General features: G+C 36.4%; 1 protein-coding gene across 4 annotated transcripts in view; it reads left to right on the forward strand.

Moving 5' to 3' along the window:
- nAChRalpha1 (nicotinic acetylcholine receptor alpha1) overlaps nucleotides 1-12668 on the forward strand; it is a 372458-nt gene that overhangs the window by 183966 nt on the left and 175824 nt on the right. Inside the window, exon 2 of one of the 4 annotated variants that reach the window (XM_074103994.1) lies at nucleotides 8850-8907. The exons of 2 other annotated variants lie outside the window; for them this stretch is intronic. The gene's annotated coding sequence lies outside the window, so the exon portion shown is untranslated. Of the gene's footprint in view, nucleotides 1-7985; nucleotides 8057-8849; nucleotides 8908-12668 lie in introns of those variants that run through there. One more of the 4 variants, XM_074103995.1, reaches the window with a different exon arrangement.

Below are 12668 nucleotides of genomic sequence, written 5' to 3' on the forward strand. Positions count from 1 at the left end.
AATCATGAAATGGCGCCATTTCATGATATGCCTAGGAATTTCGTGATCTGGCGATCTTACGATTGGCCGCCGACATATATAAGTTTGTTTATCCGTTGCTTAGTACTCACAGTACAAGCTTTGCTAAGTTTGGGACTAGGTCAATTGGTGTCTATTGTCCCATGGTAGTAGAACCTCCTCCATTTTTGAAGTCCATTCATCCAACACGTTCACCAATTTGATCATTAAGCAACATGCACAGCTGTACAAACCGAACCACGACGGACGCAATTTGAATATTTTACAATTCAATAAAACGGATATCGAATGGCAAATAAACCAAGTGTTTTAAACTTCCATGTGGAGCGATTGGTTTTATTCCAACAGGTTTAGTAAGCTTGCCGACGGATTGCATTTTTATTAAAAACTGGTTCAGGATTTTGTAAAACCGTACAACAGTTTTTTTGAAACTACTAATCAATAAAATTGACATATTTTTTGAGTAGTCTGAATACACATAGATCGTTATTATATTGTGAATTAAGTTCGTCTATTGTTTTAACTCATTATCTAAAAACAAAAACCAATTGCCTCAGCTGCTGCAAATCGACACCACTACAAAACCGCTGACGCATTCCAAAACTCTATTCAAATTAATATTACAATCGTTTCACATTGCAATGTATGAGCGAATTCTGGTACTTTGATACATAAAACACAAAAATGTATGTTGACACTTACTGGTAGTACTCGTACTCGAAGCTAAGTTCGTGGTTCTGGTTGCTTATTGTTACATTTTCTTTTCTCATTTGTTTTGTTAATTGTTTTCTCATTCTTTTAACTTCTTTTCTTTCTGTCTTTAACCATTTTCTAAGCTCTCTTCGAGTGTTGTAAGGCCTACGTTCACTGGTTTCCCAAATTCACGAAGCTCTAGGGTAATGTAATAAAAAATATGGATCTCCCGAGTAAATGTCCGAGGCACATTAAAATTCAAAAAGCGTGCTTCATTTTTTCAGTTGTGAGCGTTCACCAAACACGCCACCGCGACCAGGATGAAATCGACATTTTCAATTTATACAGCGGTCCCGGAATCACGTTTGCGGACAGCCTTAGATTGGAAGTGGACTGCGATTTGATTGATATTTTAAAGGGTTTTTGAGTATTAATTATTATTGTGTTAATGACGTGGGATATTCCATGATATCACGTATTTTTTGTATGCTAATTATATTATAAATGCGAAAGTTTATGTTTGTGTGTGTGTGTGTATGTTTGTTACTCCATAACGCTAAAACGGCTGGACGGATTTAGATGGAATTTGGTATGTAGAAAGCGGGACAATAACATATAGGCTACTTTTTATCCCAATATTCCCACGGGATAGGAATAAAATCTCGAAATAACAACTGTTGGGCTTAGAGTCATGAAATTTGGGATGGTTGCTTTTAATGCAACGTCACGAAAAGCACGGTGTAATTTTTGGTAATTCCCACAGAAAATTTTGTAATGTCCAGGAATTTCAAGTCACTGCTGTATCCAATGATTTGCGCGTGCGAAACCGCGGGTAGATGTTAGTTTCATATATTATTTTAATAACCCGTCTAGACTGTCGCTGTTCTTATATTAAAAATTGTAAGTTTGTTTGTTTGTTTGTTATTTCATCACCTGCTAACCACTGAACTGATTTAGATGAAATTCGGTACACAGATAGTTTGAGTCTCGGCTAGTAGGTACATAATAAAAATCAAAAGATACTGAAATTATCTAAGTTTTTTATCACACAGGGTGCAATTGAAAATTGGAAGAAAATCATGCAGCAATTGGAGCATAGTTCAAATTACGAAAAGGATCATAGTGTAATAATAAATATATTTATATTGTAATAATAAATAATAATAGTCGGAAACACATCAAGGAGTAAGAGGAACAAATCTCGTGAGTCCTTGCGCAAAGTAAACAAGAAAAGAAGCAAAGAACAATTTAACACCAAGAATTATCACCGAATGTCTAATGTGAAGCACAACAGGTCATTAAATAAAAAGTGTTAATATGTTGAACTGATAACCTAAATAAAAACCTGGTGACCCACGTCTAGGTTAAGTACCTACCGAAAGAGAGTTGCTTCTGTGTGACGTTTTAATCGTTTTAATTACTAGTAAGTGGCCTGCCAACGCTTGGCATTCTGGTTCATGGTTGCCACTCGAGAACTTCTCTCCCCTAATGATCATGTCTTCGAGCGATGTAGCCCGCTCATTGCCACTTGAACTTGCATATTTTTGGAGCTATGTCGATGATTTTAGTCCCTCAGCGAATTTTCCGTATTCTGAATTCTATCACGCAAAGAAACTCCAAGAACAGCTTTAGCCCGTTGCATCGTTATCATAATAATATATATTTTTGCTAAATAGATGCTGAAGCATAATATAGCTAACTCGGGTTGTTTCCTTAAATGTATTACCAATGTCGTCCGGAGTCGTACGAAACACATTTCCTTTTCGAGCCAGACTGGCGGCTACAAAATCTTTCTGAATTTTAAATTATGCGAAATTCCGATTTAAAGTTTTACTCCACGTTACAGGGAATGTTTTATGTTAGTTTATAAGCTTGCATCTGAAATTTAGTTTCAGAAAGTAAAACTTTAAAAGAAGTTTATTTTTAAAGAATTTTGTCTCCCATAATTATACATACGGAATATTAGGGAACACTTATACAAGAGGACCGGTTTTCCAGAATGTGGAGAATTCGTGGAGATGATAGAATAGATCATTATTTCAAATAACAATGATCCGTTAAACTGTTACTGATTGGTGTCAATTGTCCCATGCATATTATTATTATTACTGTTAATATTTTTTTTCCAAAAATACATTAGTTTATTAAAAACATAAATTTACATGAATGTTGACTCTTACAAACGAGAATCACGACATCAATCAGAGGAGGTTGTGTACAATAGCGGAAAAAATGTTGTACGGAGAGCATTCCATCATAGCCCTCTGCAATCTTTCTATTGTTCCAGTTTTCTGTGTGCAGTATAACCACGTATTACCCAATGCTCGTCTGCTCAACCGGTTCATCTTTTTGACAAAGCTTTTAAAATTAACCAGTAGGTACGACGAATACTATGCGTTTAAGTGGGTCTAATACACGTACAATCCAAATAAGAAATGTACGGCTAATGGCGGACGTTTAATAAGCTGGTTCATGTTCCGATAAGCAGGTATAAACTACACAGAGTCATTATGTTTTATAGTCATGACATGATTTAGAAGCTTCAGCTCAAAGTGATTTCTACTTTAGTCACTCATAACCGGACCTCGGAAAGGGTGACCTATAGGTATTCTTATGGCATTACTGTCATGTGTAGATATTAATATGGATACACCCTGGACATAAATAGTTTAAAACAAAAAAAATCTTTACTCATTATGATTAAACTAACATGACAATATTTTGCAAAAGGAGTACTGACTAATTATAATATCTTTCCACTTAAGCGAACTGCAACGGAGCTGTAAAAATCGACCTAACACATTCCGTAGATTCTAATTCACTTTGCTCGTTTTATCTGCGACGTAAAGCTCGTAGTAAAAAAGCTGTCTAAATAAAATAATTTCGTTAGTATAATAAAATTACACATGAAACAACTAACATTAAATTACAGGGTGTGTCCATGTTATGCAAACTCTCCAAACAGCTCACCGTTTCCGAGCTCTGCTCATAACCCAATGTGGTGTTCTTGACTTGCAAAATATTACTGAGATGGCGTTGGTATCGACAAGTTCATTTGACGTTACTCTTGCTTGTAATTGGCTCATTTTAGTCAATTTACCAATCACAAACGTGACGCAAATGTCAAAATTGACAAATGGACGTTGCGATACTAGCACCAAGTAGCCTGTACCAGAAACCCTCATATCACTCCACTGAACGTTTTAAACGTGTCGTCAACATAGAGCTTCTCAAATTATGATCAAAAAAGCTGCAGCTATAATAACTATAACATGACGCTATAGCCCCTACTAAATTAACCCGGGAACTTTATTATTTCCCTCGAGAACTTAAGGGACAGAAGATTGCTGATTTTAATCTAGTTTACGCGGAATTGGGTCATTTCAGGCGAAAATTTAATAGTGTTTGATCTTGTTTTGACACCACACGGGTTTTTAGTTATAAATTCATGCATTTTTCATATTTGCTGCCCAAATAAAGGGCCGTGAATTATACACATTCTTTACATGATCAAAATCGAATACTGCTAAAACTTAAGAGTAAATATTGTCACATTAATTACTATCTGCGTTGGATTTGCTTTTTGCTATCCCGTAGAATTTTCACATATTGCTTATGTAACATTTGAGTGTATGAAATCAGTATTTTTTTTTGCTTAGTTGAACAACGATAGATCAACAAACGCCTCTGCATTTACTTTAATCAATATCATTTTAGCCCATTATATGTCCCGCCATAAGACATAAACCTTTCCTCAGAATGATAATTTAATATCAATAATCTCAAAATAATACTTGTTAGTAACCTAAGCACTATCAAACTCAGCTTCATACAACCCAGACCTTTAAATCGTCCAAAAAGAAAAAGAATCTTACATTGTCTCCTCCCACACGCTATGAAATTTTAACACTCTCTTTATGGCTAAGTGAAATAAAGTCTTCGGGCAGTGCCCAAGTCGTTAATGGCCCGCCCTGTAGATTACTGTCAAGCTTTTTACTGCGGCACCAAATTTGAAACTTTGGCTTTGCCACTTTCAGTTTTTAGCTATAATACGCTTGAGTGAATCAGAGTTTAGATTGAGGAGACATTTGCTTGAAACCGCGTGCTTGCGGGAAACCGGTGGATGCAAGTGGCGAGTTGTCGTTATTTGTGGCGTTCTAAGGAGGAGGCCTTTGTTCAGCAATGGACGTCTTCCGGCTGATGATTATGATGATGATGATGACATTTGCTTGTTTTCCGTCCTACCGTCAACATAATCGGAGCCTACATTTTCTTTTTTCTCGAACGTTCTAGTTGTATCATTTGCAACTCGTATTATTCATTTTAAATACTTTGTCATTCTTTCTTTCTTCTTTTTAGCTTTTGCGATTATTCAAACGATAAGCCAATATAACGACACATTAAAACATGTTTTATCGTCACATTTCACAAAATAGTCATCCGCCTAGAGACTGGAGAGGATTTCGAACTGTCGAATTTTGTCCGAAAATCGTCCAGAAAACCTGTCGCCGAGTCATTACTGTGTCCCACCAGGCCGAGAACTTGTCGACAAATGAGATGACTTTGTTACAAGTTCGTTTTACCTACAGCATGTAAAGTTACTTAAACAAATTAAACATTTTCTCGTTTTGGGCGAGTGAATTTTATTTTCGAGAGCAAATGTGTTCGGTTTTTGTTGTAGCTATGTGCGCTAGAGTGCAATGGCAAAACACAAATCCCGATAGATCATAGGTTCTGCTTCCGACTTGCGTGCTAGCTATTTGTTTTTAAAAAACTTAATTTACTTAGCATAAGTTTGAACTACTGTAATGTAATGTTGATCGAAACAGCAGGAAATAAAATGTATAAACTTGGTTTCCTATTCTCTGAACTGCTCTAGTTCAAGTTAATCAAGTTATAAAAACAGCCAAGTGCAAGTTCGAGTGGCGAGGGTTCAACCTACGTGTTTCCAGTGTTAGCAGAGCCCTGCTCCTAAGTGAAATTTACGCAGTGTGGCGTCATTTTAGATTGGTTACAGAGTCTGTAATACAGACATAGACACACCCAAAAAAAATTCAGTTCAGACTTATTTTACAGTTGTGCAATTTTGTGGTAAAGACTATTATTTCCTTACCATAATCTCAAATTTCATTTAAATCGTTTCAGCGGTTTAAGATTGAAGAATGAACAGATGGCTTTTGAATTTGTAATAATAGTAAAGATAATTAAGGAAGCTCTATTTCTATGAGGAGGCTTGTGCCCCATAGTGGGATGTTTATTGGCCGGGATGACGATGGTGAATTAAGGAAGTAAAGACCAGTAATCATTGGTGAAGTAGATCCCTTTAGAGTAATATCGGAATTTATTCAGAAGGTACTTCAAAAAATAACAAGAACGTTAGTATCACGTAATAAAACAGATTAAAAACTAAACCTCAACGGAGTAACGCGAATCCTTATATCGAATGGAAGCGAGCAAGAATTATAACAATAAGTATAATGCTATCGAAATGGGATAACATAGAATTCCAATATCTTACTGGTTGGAATTCCAATACTGAGGCGAGAGCGAAATGTATCCGCCTTTGTAGGACTTCAAATGGAAGTATTGTCTTTAGCGTGCGTTTGAAAAATTTAATGTTATGTTAAATTTAAAAGGCTGCTTTTTATATGCCAAACAACGGCTAACGGATAGTGCGTTTCCGACCTGGACATCGGTGGAATGATCGATTGTATCTATGTTTCCAAAAGAATAATTGAATCGAACTTAATGAGCCATGATGAATGATGTTTGTGCAAAATTTCTCACGATGTTTTCTTTCACCGTAAAGCTCATGGTGAATTAGGTATGTACTAAAAGTACTAATGTAAAGTATTTTATTGTATTCTATCTATCAAATATATATATATAATACCTTTAAACGAGCAATTCTCGTATATATAAAAAAATATATATATTTCGGGGATCTCGGAAACGGCTCCAAAGATTTCGATGAAATTTGGTATGTGTTGTTTTTGGGGATGACAAATCAATCTAGCTTTGTCTTATCTCTGGATAAATTATAATCGAGTTTTAACCTGAGCAAAGCTCGGTCACCCTGGTACTAACTCTTTTACATAAAACATATGAAAATTACAGTCAACAACAGAAAGCTATGTACAAAGAAATGTGTAAAGTCGCAGATGAATTTCGAAAATCTCAGCTATGCAAGCCCTGATTTGAAGCCACGACACACGAGTACACTAGGCCACCACGGCTTTTTAGCTATAAGTGTAACTATACTTACTTCTTCTTTACTATCAATCTTCTTTGTTTACCTGAACACATTAAATGTATAATAGATCCCATTGCTGTTAAACAAAACCCTTTATGCAGTTGACACAAAAGATAAATGTCTTCATTCTTATTCACAAAAGCTTAGGCTTGCGGAAAAAAGGTTAAATTAACGAGTAAATAAGAATGGCTGCATATATATTTAACGCTATCGAGGTTTTTGTTGGACGTTAAAGAAAAAAAAGGTAAAGGCACGGGTCACATTAAACCTTTTTTGGTTAATAATGCCCGAGGTTTACGTGTTGAGGCTGGCGATTGTTTTATCTGATAGATCGATAGCGGGCTAAGGTTTGTACTTTTCTAGGGTTGCCTTTGATTAACGGGTCTTATTAAGGTTCCGTAGGGTAACAAAGGGAACCCTATTAGCATAGTAAAGCGCTCGCTTCCCAAGATGATCACCTTTTACGTTCGCGTACTCGTTACTTACGTATTTTTTGTATTAGGTATAATAGTTGTAAATTAGTCATATATTGACTTTGACTTTGAATATAGTTATATATAGTATTATGTGTAGGTAAACATGAGTAGTATGGCATACAGTCGCCATCACCATTACGGCGAATTTATAATAATATTTTTAAATTTAGCATAATAATATAACGGCATGGAATCTGTCTGGTTTCTCTAGACACAGACATTAGACAATTTTAAGTTAACTTTCTTTCTAAAATTATTTGCCGGTAGGTAATTAATCTAAAATAGACGTCGACAACCCTACGGGTCCGCGCCGGAGTATGCAGTTAAGTCTCCTAAAGGGTCGGAGTGGACCTACTTGTTTAATGTCGCTAACTGTCCGTTCGTCTATCCTTTTGTTTGTTTTGTATTTCTAGATCCATAAAGCAGATAGGTAGCTGAAACATACTTACAGCAGGGTAGGCACTGCCACTACAATATTTTTTATGCAGCCTGTATTATGTTCCAGCCCCACTGCTGGGCAAAGGCCTCCCCTTTCTTTCGCCACTCTTCCCTATCCTGGGCATGCACCTGCCAATCGACCTGAAAAGCGCTCAGATGTCACGCCATCTCCTCTTAGGTTAGGACAACTAATTAAATAATAATAAAAAAACCGGCCAAGAGCGTGCTTGACATGCCCAAAATAGGGTTCCTTAGCCATTACGAAAAAATTAAGTAATATTTTTCTAAGGATTTCCTATTTTATACGGAATCTTCTAAGTTTAGGTATATTTTATACCTTAGGCTGCTATTTACTCATAAACTACTAATAATTCTCAAGCAAACTTAGCCGCTATAGTTTTCCTTAAAAGTTTGATATACTTACTACCATCCTTAATTTTTTCAAATTTTTCCACCCACGGTTTAGATAAAGGTAAAGTTGATTATTTCGCAAAAAAAAACAGTGAATCGAAAAATTGTTGAGCAAACCCCTAATGGTTTTAAAATACCTATCCAACGATACCCCACACTATAGGGTTGGATGACAAAAGGTTTGTGGGAGGTAACCTAAAAGATTTTATTTTTAATTTTATTGTCCTTTTTTGTCGGCATAGTTTACATATATATCCGTGCAAAATTACAGCTTTGTAGCATTGATAGTCCCTGAGCAAATATACACACATTCGGAATACACATAACTACGTCATGCAGATTTTGAGGTTAGGCAGAAACTAGTTTGAGAAGGAGGCCAAGAAAATGATTCAGCTGGACTGGGCGGCATTTGGCAAACTACGTCGATATTCGTCACTCATACCGCAGTGTCTGAAAAGGAAAACGAAAATTTATATTTTTAAGGAAGATCGTCTCTTTATCGTTGCTTTATATTATATAATTATTATTATTACTTAGTAATTTAATGTTTTTTGTTACAGGTAAGTGCCGCTGTATTGATGTCTAGAGAAGTAAATACTGCAGTAAATGAATTATGCCGTAAGTACTGACGGATTGAAATCAAATAAGGAATAAGCATTTCTTTTATTTTCTCTAATATTGCCAGCTATTTGACATAAAAATTAAGAAAAAAAATGACAATCGGAGTTGTGAAACAATATTTCAAATATCTGAAGAAGACAGGAAGACATGAACGTTTTGAATTGTCAATTAGACAGAAATATCTGATATGGATTATGACGTCATAATTCCCCTTTTCTAGAATGAGTTGGAATGCAAAGTTTATTAGTTCTTCCTTCCTTTTCTTTGTATCACGATAAAATATTTAAGAGAACAAAATATGTTCCATGCATATTCCATATTGTTTGTCTACAATATTGGAAGAGCCCCTTCGATTTCACAAAGTATCCATTTATAAAATCCTGATTAGTGATAGGATAGGACCCAATCCCAAGTTACTTTACTTCTCAACAACAAAAAAAATGCGATTGATAAATATGACGAAGTTCTGGTTAACAAACATTAAAAAACAATAAATATGTAAGTAATTAAACCTAATTGATAACCTCCTGAAAGAGTCGTATCAGATACTTACCTACTTATATTTATGCACGCTTTCTTCTGTAAAATATCGGTGTTGGTGACAGTCCAAGCAGTTTTGTTCACAAAGTCAAAGTCAGACTACATGTATTACATTTACACTTGTCGCGTACTAAATTCAATTTCCATTTTTCTTTTTTTGCCAGTATCCAGCGCGGATCATAAAGAAAAAAAAAACTAACCAGTCTTTTTTGCGAAACTATGGAGGCGGATAAACTTTTTTTTTCTGTGAAATAGTTAAACATCGGAAACCCGAAAACATTGAAATTCGAACACACGCTCCGTGTTTCGGCACGCCCGTTCCAAATTTAAATTCCGAACACCCGCCTCTTCGTCTTTTGCCACGTACTGGCTGGAGTTAAGGATGAATTTTAAATTGTATTAGAACACAAGCGTAGTATATTTAAAAAGTTTATCTTTATTGAGTGCCACATTAGCATATTCGTAGAATCGTTTTCTAACAACGTTTTCTCAAGAATTTGTCAACAAAAATTCGACGTAAAATGTCGTCTACATACCAACCGTCACCAAAGAACGTATATGTTATACCCTAGCGACAAGCAAGTTCGAGGAATACAAGCAAATTTGACAGGTGAAGCCCCCATTTCCTCCAGAGTTTTCCTCGAACATTCAATACGTATCAGGTTACGTGTATTTCGAAAGTGGCTTCCTTTCTATTGTAGTGAGGTGTCACAGGGTTGAAATGAATGTTAGGTGATATTGTTTCTGGGGAATTAGGTGTTTGGTGACCTATGAGTAGGCTGTTATTGTATGTTAAATAAACACATGATGTTTTTATGTTCATAGTGTTCTAATAATATATTTTTCTACTTTTGTTTTATATATGATAGGAGGGAAAGGAACATGCTGGTCATCTAATGGAAAGTAATGACCCTTAACATAAACTGAGTTATGGATGCATTGAGAAAAAAATGAACATGTCAGTTCCAACAGGTCCCTAACTATGAAAACAAAATAACCAACACGATGTAAATCAGCAAAAACTCAAGCCAAGAGACACATGACCATGTTCTCCAAACCATACCTACTACCGAAACCCTTCAAAACTGCATTATAGTAAGTAGGTACTGTTAGTAACTGATTCATATTGAGATTGATTTGATTTTTATACACGAGTGTAGTTTAGTTGAATTGCTTGCTGCTAACCCCCCATGCTAAACTGTAATTTTTAGATTCATATGCCGTTCAAAGTCAAATGTTTCATCGAGTGATCATTCAAACGACCTTGCTGCACCACACAAAACGCTAACACGTTTCAAGAAATGACTGTCATCTCCCGTAACTCTTGAGACTTAACTAGTTATATAAATTATTTTACGTATCTCTCTGAGTACGCCAGGTAGCACAATAGAGCCCGGGATTTAGTCCAGAAGCCTCTAATCTCAGGTTGCTGCGAGCTCGATATCTTTATGGATGTTCCGTGCACCACAATTAGAGAGGCGATACGGTGAGCTTTAAATTTTGATGGCGCTTCAATCGCAGCTGTTATTTAGACTCCGTTTCCACCAGAGATGTGCGAGGATTGGTGGCGAGGAATGTGTTTTTCATCAACCAATAGAAACGCTAATTTAAGAACCTATCCTCGCACAGCACCTCTCTGGTGGAAACAGCTGCGTGGAGCGAGACTAGGTAAATGAAGCGTTTCCATTGGTTCATAAGAAACACATTCCTCGCAACACACCCTCTCACATCTTTGGTGGAAAAGGGAGCCTTTAGAGCCTCATTACACTGGCGAATTTCGGGCGAATTGAAAGCGAAGCGAGCGCGCGACGTTTTCGCTGCGAGCGACGTTTTAGCTGCGCATAACGTCAAGAACGCCATATTGTAAACTCTCGTACAATAATAATAGGGCTTTTTGGCGCTATACGCAGCTAACTGCTGAGAACGATTGAGAAAAGAAGAATATGCTGGGGCACCTGATACGACATGATGGTTACATAAGAATAATCATTGAAGGGAAAATAAAGGGCAGGAGAGGCAGAGGAAGACCGAAATGTGCGTTTATGGATCAAGCCAAAGAGAAGGTTAATTTCATAGTATCAGGAGCTCAAAGCATTGGCAGAGAGGCGTACAGAAGGGGGATTACTCCACTGACAAGAGCTAAGCTCTTAAATATAATTATGATGAAATTAAATGAAATGAAAAAGTTTTTTCGGGCCACACAAAACAAAAAAGTAAAATAAAATGAGAATACAAAATACTAAAAAAATATGAATACTTATTTGTTTGTGCCCGAAATGGTCCCGCCTCAGCATAAAATGCGAACTCCTTGGGTGGAGCCCGCACTGGTCTTCCGGCGAGACCACTGATGACGCAGCAAACTCGCTGCGATATTATTGCGCGCTCGCGACGAACGCGTTGCACGCTGGCTTAGCTTTTAATTCGCCCATAAATCTCCAGTGAGATATGGCTCTAAATGAGAATAGAAATGATTTCAACAGGTAAGAAACTGGTTCATGTCTGACAAATTAGATGCCATAAAGGGATAAGTCCTTTTGACCATGTATCTCATCAACGTTAGCCAATCGTGTTTGTTTCTCTGTTTTTGTACAAATAAGAAGTTAACATAGGAACATAGAATTTAACGAAAAAAGTTCGAGCAAAGCTCTGTCGCCCAGGTCCTAAATTCAATATGGCTGACAAAAGCTTTAGCAATTACACTCTCTGAATGGAAGCGGCGATCCACGCAGTACTCGTAATATCTATTGGGTATAGTCAGTTGCTCCTAATCCCCTTGCCGATATTATTGCATTAATGTTGATGTGTGCCATACACTTTGGTGAGCCTATTGTCAAAGAGGTATTTAATGGTATTGTAGGGTTGATCTTCTTTGTAATATTTCGGTGGGGAAGGAGAGGGGGTTTTCTTGTTATTGTTAGTTAAGGACAGTTTTCGAAACACTGGCTTAACTTAAATGAGACTTTAGAATATTTTGGTTGCGCTGTTGAAAGTTGAAAAGAATTCGCAAAATTAAGGAAACTATATAAGTATGTTTATCCATTGCCTAGTATCCATAGTACAAGCTTTGCTTAGTTTGGGACTAGGTCAATTGGTGTCAAGTGTCCCGTGATATTTATTATTATTGTTATTAATGTATCTGCCTAATGCAAATTGATTACAAAATGGTTTCACCTGGTATGTGTTCAATTTCCTGTTCTGATATCTTATCTTATAAATCT

Source organism: Choristoneura fumiferana, chromosome 21 (assembly GCF_025370935.1).
Source record: "Choristoneura fumiferana chromosome 21, NRCan_CFum_1, whole genome shotgun sequence".
Lineage (NCBI taxonomy): Eukaryota > Metazoa > Arthropoda > Insecta > Lepidoptera > Tortricidae > Choristoneura > Choristoneura fumiferana.